The following is a 9,205-nucleotide window of genomic DNA, read 5'->3' on the forward strand; positions in this document are numbered from 1 at the left end:
GGGAAATAGAAGCACTTCTGGAGGGAGGAGGTGGTTCTGCCATCTTTGTCCAGGAGATTCCTAGAAATACCTCAGGAATGCGTTTAGTAACACATATATATGGAATCTAAGAAAAAAAATGTGATGAAGAACCTAGGGGTAAGATGGGAATAAAGACACAGACCTACTAGAGAATGGACTTGAGGATATGGGGAGGGGGAAGGGTAAGCTGTGACAAAGTGAGAGAGTGGCTTGGACATATATACACTACCAAACGTAAGGTAGATAGATAGTGGGAAGCAGCCGCAGAGCACAGGGAGATCAGCTCGGTGCTTCGTGACCACCTAGAGGGGTGGGATAGGGAGGGAGATGCAAGAGGGAAGAGCTATGGGGGTATACGTATATGTATAACTGATTCACTTTGTTATGAAGCAGAAACTAACACACCATTGTAAAGTAATTATACTCCAATAAAGATGTTAAAAAAAAAAAAAAGATCCGATTCCTTCCCGACCAGCCGGCCCGGGTGTTGGGGAGCAGCCAGGGCAGAACCACTGAGAAATCCCTTCCTTCCCTTCTAGGCTGTTGGCTCCATTTCCATTTTAAGTGTCTTACTGTCTGCGGACGTTTGCTGTGAGCTGGTCCAATTCCAATTGGGAAGGAAGCGGGGTGTGCCTTATACACAGACTGGGGTCTGCTCGGCTTTCCCAGGGAGGCCCGTGTCTGCACTGGGGGTGGGGCTTGGGGACCCTCGCCAGATCCCTCCCACTGAGCTGGGCAGTTACCTCCCGCCCTCAACGTGACGCTGACCGGAGAGACAGAGTGGCAGAGGGGTGTGTGTGGGAAGGTGTCCTGTGGATATCAGGGAGGTAGAGAGAAGTGGGACCAGCAGGGGCAAAGCGGGGAAGGAGCCTGGTGTGCTAGAGGAACAGTGGGGGGATTAGGGGTGCAGGGGGACCGAACAGGCAGACAGGTGCTCTGACGGAGGGACCATCTCCCTGTCATCTGGACCGCATCTTTGCTGGTTTGTGCTTCTTCTGTAGGAACATCTCAGGCAATGGCTTCTACCACCTTTGGGAGCGTGAGGCTTATGCGAGTAAATAAAATACGTGTTTTTGGTAAATGAAATCCATGCCAATCGTTGTTAATCACTGGGCTTTCCCGCTGGGGTAGAGCTGAGTCCTGGGAGCTTCTGTCTGCACCACGGCTGAACTTCCTGGGCATCACTTGCCTGCGTTTTATTTGTTTTAAAATAATCAAATCAATATTTTATGTAGGAAAGATGGTCATTCCCAAACAACGCATAATTCAAATTTTTCCAAAGGTAAGCTCTTAAATCTTCAGGAAGGAAATGAGTCACCCGCTCTCCTTGGTTCAGATTCGTGGGGTTAGCGGTCAGGGTGCAGGGGGTGGCGGGTAGTGGGCCTGGGCCAGTGGGGGCAGCTGCCTGGTCACTTTCTCTGGGGCATGCGTGGCGGCAGGTGAGCAGGGGAAGAGGCTGGTGGGCCAAGGAGAGCACAAGTGGGGTCCTCAGCTGTGCTCACAGCACAGGGAGGGCCCTGCCTGGAGCCCCAGGTGGAGACCGAGGGTGGGAGTGACAGGAGGAGATAGAGAGAAGGAGCGAGGGAGTTCGTTCTCTTAAAATGTTCTTTTTAAATATTTAAATCTTCTCTTACAAGTTGAAAACATACTATGTGCACCTAGTAACACGGATCTACACACCCTCTGACGACAGGAAAGGAGCCCCGTCCTCTCGTCCCAGCTCCGGTGCCACCGCACCCGGCACCGCTGTCCTCACCTTCACGGGCCTTCCTGGAATCGCCTGGACGATGTGTGCAAATATAAGTACATGTCCATTTTGTGAAGTCTATAGACCACAGTGTGCTGCTTATTGGTCTGTACTCTGCTCTGTTTACTAATGAACTATTTAAAGTGTATAAAAATAGGGAATAATCCACCCGTGCTGCTCCCTACAGATCAGCTTAAGAAATAAAGCATGACAAGTGCACCCGATGCTCCCTGGGAGTCCCGGGAGGTTCCCGGGAGGGAACCCAGGCTCTTAATTTGGTGTTTATTATTCAAATGCACACTTACAAAATACTTTTAACAGTATGTATGTATTCATAAACAGCGTGTAGATTTATCCTGCGTTTTCGGAGGTTTCTCTACCAATGATGTATGGGACACACGGCGCTCCACATCCGGCTCTCTTGCTTGTTTCTGTTCTGAGACTCACGCCCGGGGTCCGTCCCTCTGCTCGTTTGCTGTAGTGGCGTGTCATGTCCAGCGTGGAGTGCACTGCTTGTCCCCCATGGCTGCTGTTCTGGGCACTTAGGTTGGTTCTACTTTTCCACCACAAATTCCGATGTCAGAATATCGGGAGGATCATGATTCCAGTTTCTAAGAATAATTCCGCTATTGCCAGAGACTGCAGCTTCTCTGAGAGACGTAGTCTCTGAAGAAACGTCCCTACCTTTGCACACGTGTGGTCATTGCTGCTTGTAACGCTGGCCACAGGCCTCTGCCCATCTGTGGAGTTGAGCAGGGGCTTCCACCCCATGGGACGAGATGCTGTGGCTACTTGCTGGTGTGGGAAGGCAGCCGAGGGGTGCTGGTGGAAAAGCAGATTCTGGGAAGTGTGTCCAGTAGGGGCAGGGCATCCCCTGGGGCCACCTCAGTGGTCCCCCAGAGATGCTGGCCATCAGTGGTGATGCCCAGTCTTGTCTGATGGGGACAGAGGGAGCCTTGGTGGCCCCCGCCGAGGGACTGCCCTGACTGGGGGATGAGGTCGGAGGGACGGTGCCAGCACAGAGGACGCTGGTGGGTGTGGCCTCGGGACCTGGTGAGATGTGAAGCGTCTGCTGGTGTCAAAGGTTATGGAACAGTATCGTATCCCATAGCAGCCCCTCATGTTCCTGGAGGCTTTGCTATCTTGGGCATTTCACATTCTTTTCACTAACCTTCTCCTTTGAGTTGTTCTTTCTAAGAAATACTTTATATTTAAAATGCACACCTGGTCGAATTGCCTTTTCTTCTTTTGGTGGCGGGTCTGTGCATTTGGACACAGGTAGGGCCTCAGAACGGTGACCATCCCTTTATGGTCACACTGTCCCTGGCCCTGACCCGGGCTGACAGGGACGTGTTTCCAGGGAGGCAGTGTGTCTTTCTGAGAATGTCTGCACGTGAGGACGGGGCTGGAGGCTGGTTTCCTCACTCAGCTGCTGTCGCCGGGATTCACCTGAGGGGATGCACGGTCGTAGGTCACTCTTTTTGTCCTGAGCCATGTTCCATGGTATGATGGAACTATTTATCCATGCACCTGTAGAACTTGGGGTTGTTTCCAGTTTGGCCATTAGAAATAAAGCTGCGGGGCTTCCATGGTGGCGCAGTGGTTGAGAGTCCGCCTGCCGACGCAGGGGACACGGGTTCGTGCCCCGATCCCGGAAGATCCCACATGCCGCGGAGCGGCTGGGCCCGCGAGCCATGGCCGCGGAGCCTGTGTGTCCGGAGCCTGTGCTCCGCAACGGGAGAGGCCACAGCAGTGAGAGGCCCGCGTACAGCAAAATAAATAAATAAATAAATAAATAAATAAATAAATAAATAAATAAAGAAATAAAGCTGCTGTGAGCAGCCACGTGGAGGCGTGTGAACCCTGGTCTCTATTCTCCAGGGCAGGTACCCAGGCGTGGGACTGCTGGGTGGTGGGCACGTCTATGCTTAACTTTGCACAAAACTGCCCACCTCTTCTCCAGAGAGGCTGCACCATGGCTACCCTTCATTTGGATCTGGTTCACCTGGCCCGAAGCCGTTCACCTGTTCCCCAGACACGTGGAGCCTTCAGCACCTGGGAGAGCGCATGGCGGGCATGCTGGCCCAGGCGGCCAAGCCTGCAGCCCCGTGGAGATCCTGGGGCCAGGCTGGCCTAAGATGCCCAGTGGCTTCCCGGCTGTTCACGCTCTTACTGTGGCACCTTTGTGGCGCCCACCAGGAGGAAGACTCGCCACTACTTTTTTTTTTTTTTTTTTTTTGCGGTATGCAGGCCTCTCACTGTTGTGGCCTCTCCCGTTGCGGAGCACAGGCTTGGGACGTGCAGGCTCAGTGGCCATGGCTCATGGGCCTAGCTGCTCCGTGGCATGTGGGATCTTCCTGGACCGGGGCACGAACCCGCATCTCCTGCATCGGCAGGCGGACTCTCAACCACTGCGCCACCAGGGAAGCCCCCGCCACTACTTTTGTCTGAGGTTCACTCTCCCACCAGCCTGGTGGGGTGTCTGGAGTCAGATCTGATTTGAAGGAGGGAAAACAAAGTTATGTGATATTCAGGGCACACCTGGGTTCCCAGCTGCTGCCCACAACCCAGCAGTCCTGTGGGAGGGGACTGGACGTCTCCAAAAGACCCCTTAATGTTCCCACGTAGAGATTCACGAGAGGCAGTGGCGCTCTAGGTAATTTCAGGCTAGATGCAGCCCTGAATTTTCCATCCTTGCATCTCCAAGTGCGTTTCACCCTCTGGCCCTAGTTATGGCTTAACCACAAAAAACGCTTCTACAACCACCAGGATTCAGGTACCGCTGTAAGAGATTCTTTAAATCATGCAAACAAGAAACCAAAGGAAGTTTTACTTGTTAGAAGAATAACACGTGTCGGTGGAAGGAACACAGGACCTGGGGAGAAGCCCAGGCTCAGGGGGTCAGTTGGGGCCGAGAGCTCTTCTGTGTCACCTGTGAACGTGACAAGTGGGTACCCTTCCCTTACGGTGGATGGAGCGGTGTCGGCAGGAGGGCATCTCCGTCTTGCTCCTTGGAGACGGGACTTCCTGCCCAGCAGACTCAGCAAACTGAAGAAGCAACTGTGCCCCAGTGTGAGTTAAGGTTCCTCAGAGACACTGGGAGGGCCAGATGGAGGTCGGCCCGGAGCTGAGGTGCTCCTGTTTGCAGAACCCCTGCGGGACCTGCGGAGCCTCGAGTGGTCCAGCTTCCTCCCCAAGGTCACTCTGAGCCAGTGGATATTTTTATTTGGAGCAACTTGGCTCATGACCTGGCCATCCGGGGATGTGCAGAGAAATGTCTCTGAGAAAACATTTTGTTCCTCCAGCTCAATGAGATCGATGGTTTCTATTTGCTTCAGGATCTGACCTGTTTTTATTTATTTAAGGGGCCAGTCACCCGGGGAGAGGATTGAAATGTTGAGCTGAGATGGCTTAGGAAACCCTCTAGAGAGCTGGCAGGCTCCGCCATGCAGTTCCTGAGTTCCTGCTTTTTAAATGGAACTGGAGAAGCACTGAAGCCCAGGACTTCATTACGGAATGCTTTGTTTACTTATTTAGCGTAAACTATTTTCGTGACTGTTCTCTACTATTTGGAGAGCAGGACTTCTTCTTTCAGGAAACACAGCTACATCTTCAGCCATTTGAGAAGCTGTGAGCTTCAAATGAGCAAAAACCTCAAGAGATTCACAGCTCAATGACCTAGTGGAAAATTACCCCCAGGTCCTGGGACATGGGGTCTCTGCCTCCAGAGTCGAGAGAAAATGTCACCCCGTTGCTCCAGGGGGGGCAAAGTGTTGTGGATGCGAGCCCCCTGGACACCTGGGGGCCGTCCTGTAATTGGACCAGAGGGACTTGTTTGCCCAAAAGTGGCAATCAGAGTCCTGCATGACAGTGAGCTACTCAGCGCCTGTGCACAGCAGTAACCTGACTTGGGATACCATGTCTGGCACAGGATTAAGAAATACACATTTTCTAGTATTTGACAAAAACTTGAACTCTGAAGTACTCACGGCATCCAGTGTTTGATTCCGATCTCTGGTTGTCATTAACCTTCCATCATCCTCTTCCTCTCAGAAGATGTGCCCAAAGTCTGTAATAGCAAGTGAAGCGCCACATGTTAGATTTGCTTTAAATCAGCCAAATAAAAAGCTAATTGATTTTCTCCTAAACTGGTCTGATAGGAGGAAAACTTGGAATTTGGTCTTTGTGTGAGGTCTGGGGGGAGGTGGCCTAGGAGAGGAGGGAGGACAGGGACACGAGGTGTGAGCTGTAAAATTAGGGCTGGCTGTTCTGGTAACATCAGGGACCTCAAGCCCCCCACATGTCCCCTCCCCATGCTGTGCCTGGCACCCCAAGGGGCCAGCACTGCACCCGCAAGGGTGACGCCCGAGCTCCCCTGGTGTCCGAGGGCCCCACGCTGTCCTCGCCTCCAGTTTCTAGTACTGCAGTCACGAAATTCCGTTAGGTTTCATAAATCTGCATCAATAATTTAATTTAAATGAGTTTCATCACTGAGACCTGCCTGTTACTGTGAGGTTTACTAAGATTGATTCACCTCCTCAGAATTTAGATCGGCCTGGGAGGATGTTCCTTTAGACAAAGCAGAGACATAATTTTGGCTAGGAAAAGAATAATCTAGTGAACTGTAAGCAAAATGTCCTCAGATACCTGCCATGGCTCTGACAGCTAATACGGACAATTATACTCCAACAAAGTTCGATTAAAAAAAATAAGAATGTCAGAAAAAAGGGAACTTTGAAGTAGTGGTGTGGAGGTGGTGTACTATGCCTTTTACTCTGTAATAAATTATTATGAACTCAGCGTCTTAAAACAATACAAATGGATTATCTTACAGTTCTAGGGGGTCGGAAGCCTGAAGTGAGTCTCAGTGGGCTGAGGTCAGGTGTGGGCAGGGCTGGTTCCTTCTGGAGGCTCTGGGGTGAACCCGTTTCCTCGCCTTCTTCCTTCTAGAGTACCCGGCGTTCCCTGGCTCGGGGGCCCAGCCCACCACTTTCAAAGCTGGCAGCCTGGCAGCTCCAATCTCTTTTCCATCTGCTCTGCTGCCCCTGCATCCCTCCTGCAAGGACCCCCGTCCTGATGTTACTCATCATGATGGTTGATTTTACGTGTCCACATGATGGGGTTCAGGGTGCCCGGGTGGCTGGTCAACCATTCCTGGGCGTGTCTGTGGGGTGTTTCCGAAGGTGACTGGCGTTGGTTCAGTGACCTGTAGTGAAGATGGCCCTCTCCAGGGTGGACAGCATCCTACCCACCCAGGCCGCGTGGAAGGAAAGATGGGGGGAGGGGCTGTCTGCCTCTGCCGGAGCTGGGCCTCCTCTCTCCCACCCACTGCTGACCCCCTGGGTCCCATACATGCACGCACACACACATGCACGAACGTGCACTCTCCTTGCTTCCGTTTTCATGAGCCCCCGGGATTTGGGAGTCCACGTTACTGCAGCCCAGCAGGCCGCACCCTGAGGACCCCTGCCCGCCTCCCCGCACCTCTGACCAGACTGCCTGCAGCCCCTCTCACACACCCAGGACACGGTTCTTGCGGGAAGGCTCTCCTCGGAGAGGAGATGGGTCCCCCACCTGGGGGAGAGGAGCGCCAGCCGTCGGCTGATGGATGCGAGGCTCGCTGGCTGCGTCCTGCAGGAACCACTCTCTGTGAAGATGCCTCTACGATGAAACAGGGGAGAGGGCGAGACCCCGGCCAACCCCAGGCACCAGGCGCCCTTCTGTGGGGACCCACAGGCAACCTCCAGGGGCTGCAGTCTCTGGAGCATCGGAGCCGAACCTCTAGCTGTCGCTCTCCGGGAGTGCCTCGGCTGCAACTGCGGCGCGCCGGCCCAGCTGTCTGTCTTTTGTGTTCACTCCTAATCACACCATCCATCCATCTTATCGATCATCCTCGTCATCTTGGCCAGTCTGTGGCCCAGAGAGATGCCTCCGATGTGTTTCCAAAATGCTTCTCACCCAGCAAAAGTTTATTTCACTCCCAGGGGCCCCTACCTGACTCCAAGGTGCTCCATCTTTTCTGCTCCATTTTCAGGGATGGAGAATGCCTGGGGGAGTGTTTGGTCCAATGTGGTCTTTAGCTCACCTCCCCACCCTCCCCCGGCTGCGTGGAGCCCGGGTGTTCCCACAGACAACAGGGTGGGGGGCCCAGAGGTGGCCAGCCGGAAGAGCAGGGCTGCAGGGACCTCCAAGGTCACGTCCTTTCCAGGTGTGCACGGGTGTGGGCCAGCGTGGCCCAGCTCGGGGTGACTCTCACCACCACTGCAGCTCCAGAGCTCCCGGGGGCTCTGCGTCTCAGCTCCAGCCCCCTCTGTGAACCCCGTTCTTCTCTCTCTTCCCAGGGGCTCCCCAACACTGTCCTGCCCCCTGGACACCGTCTCAGTCTGCTGGGGTGAACCCCATCTGCCTCAGTTGGTACCCAGCCCGTGTGGGCCACTCTCTAGCTGCCCTGCTGGGTCCTCATTATCTCATCGATCGCACCAACCTGGGGAAATATTACCATCCCCATTTTTTGATGAGAAAGGGGGGTTCAGGACTGGCATAGGCCGCATGGCGTGCTGTGGGGAGCAGAGAGGGTTCCAAGGACCCTGCTTTCGGGCACTGGTTAGCGACCGCTCCCGCCTTCTGGGGCCTCCGCCCGTCTCCCGGCTAGTGTGGCTCCCCTTCTCCCTAGGGACCCGCCACACCCATGACCTCAGTGGACACCGCCACGGACGCACCCCAGCCAGTCTGCCATCAGGACTCCTGGGCCCTTTCTGTGAATTGATTCCACAGGCGGGACACCAGGAACCCCTCGTGCCCCTGTTCTAACCATCGTCCCCCGTCGCGGCTTTCTGGGGGTGGCCGACGTGCTTTGTCATCTCACCTGATGGGGATGGACGTGGCACATCCTCTGGAGCTGAGAGCAGCTAAGAGCAGTTTGTGCCTTCTTCATCATTTTCTGTTTCAAGGTCACTTTAAAAAAAGTCACCATCTTGCTGCTACATGGAAGGGCTCTTCCGCTTCCAATCACAGGCTGAGTGGACGACGCAGCAGGTCACGGCTGCACTTTATTGGAATAAATAGCAGCAGATTCTGCCGCAGGGATGGGAGCTGACACCAGGAGACAGGAGCCGGGCGGGGACGTGAGCAGGGAGGAGTGTGGACAAGGGTGCGTGACCGGGCAGTGAGGACACCTGGGGCCCAGCAGGGAGGGGGCTTCTGAGTCACCATGGACTGTGCACCTCGGAGCCAAACCCTCTCCGGGAGTGAGGGGCTGGGGACTCCCTGCCCCACTGCATCACCATTGGCTGAGGGCTGCTACGCTGTCAGCTCGGGCACTGGCCACCTGGCATGTGCGTGGGCAGAGCAGGGATTCAGGGGGCCGCCGGGCAGCTGGACCAGCATGTAGAAACTGGGGGTGGGGTGGGGTACGGATGGTGCCACGCCAGGGGCTCT

The sequence above is a fragment of the Mesoplodon densirostris genome, chromosome 1, assembly GCF_025265405.1.
Source record: "Mesoplodon densirostris isolate mMesDen1 chromosome 1, mMesDen1 primary haplotype, whole genome shotgun sequence".
Classification (NCBI taxonomy): domain Eukaryota; kingdom Metazoa; phylum Chordata; class Mammalia; order Artiodactyla; family Ziphiidae; genus Mesoplodon; species Mesoplodon densirostris.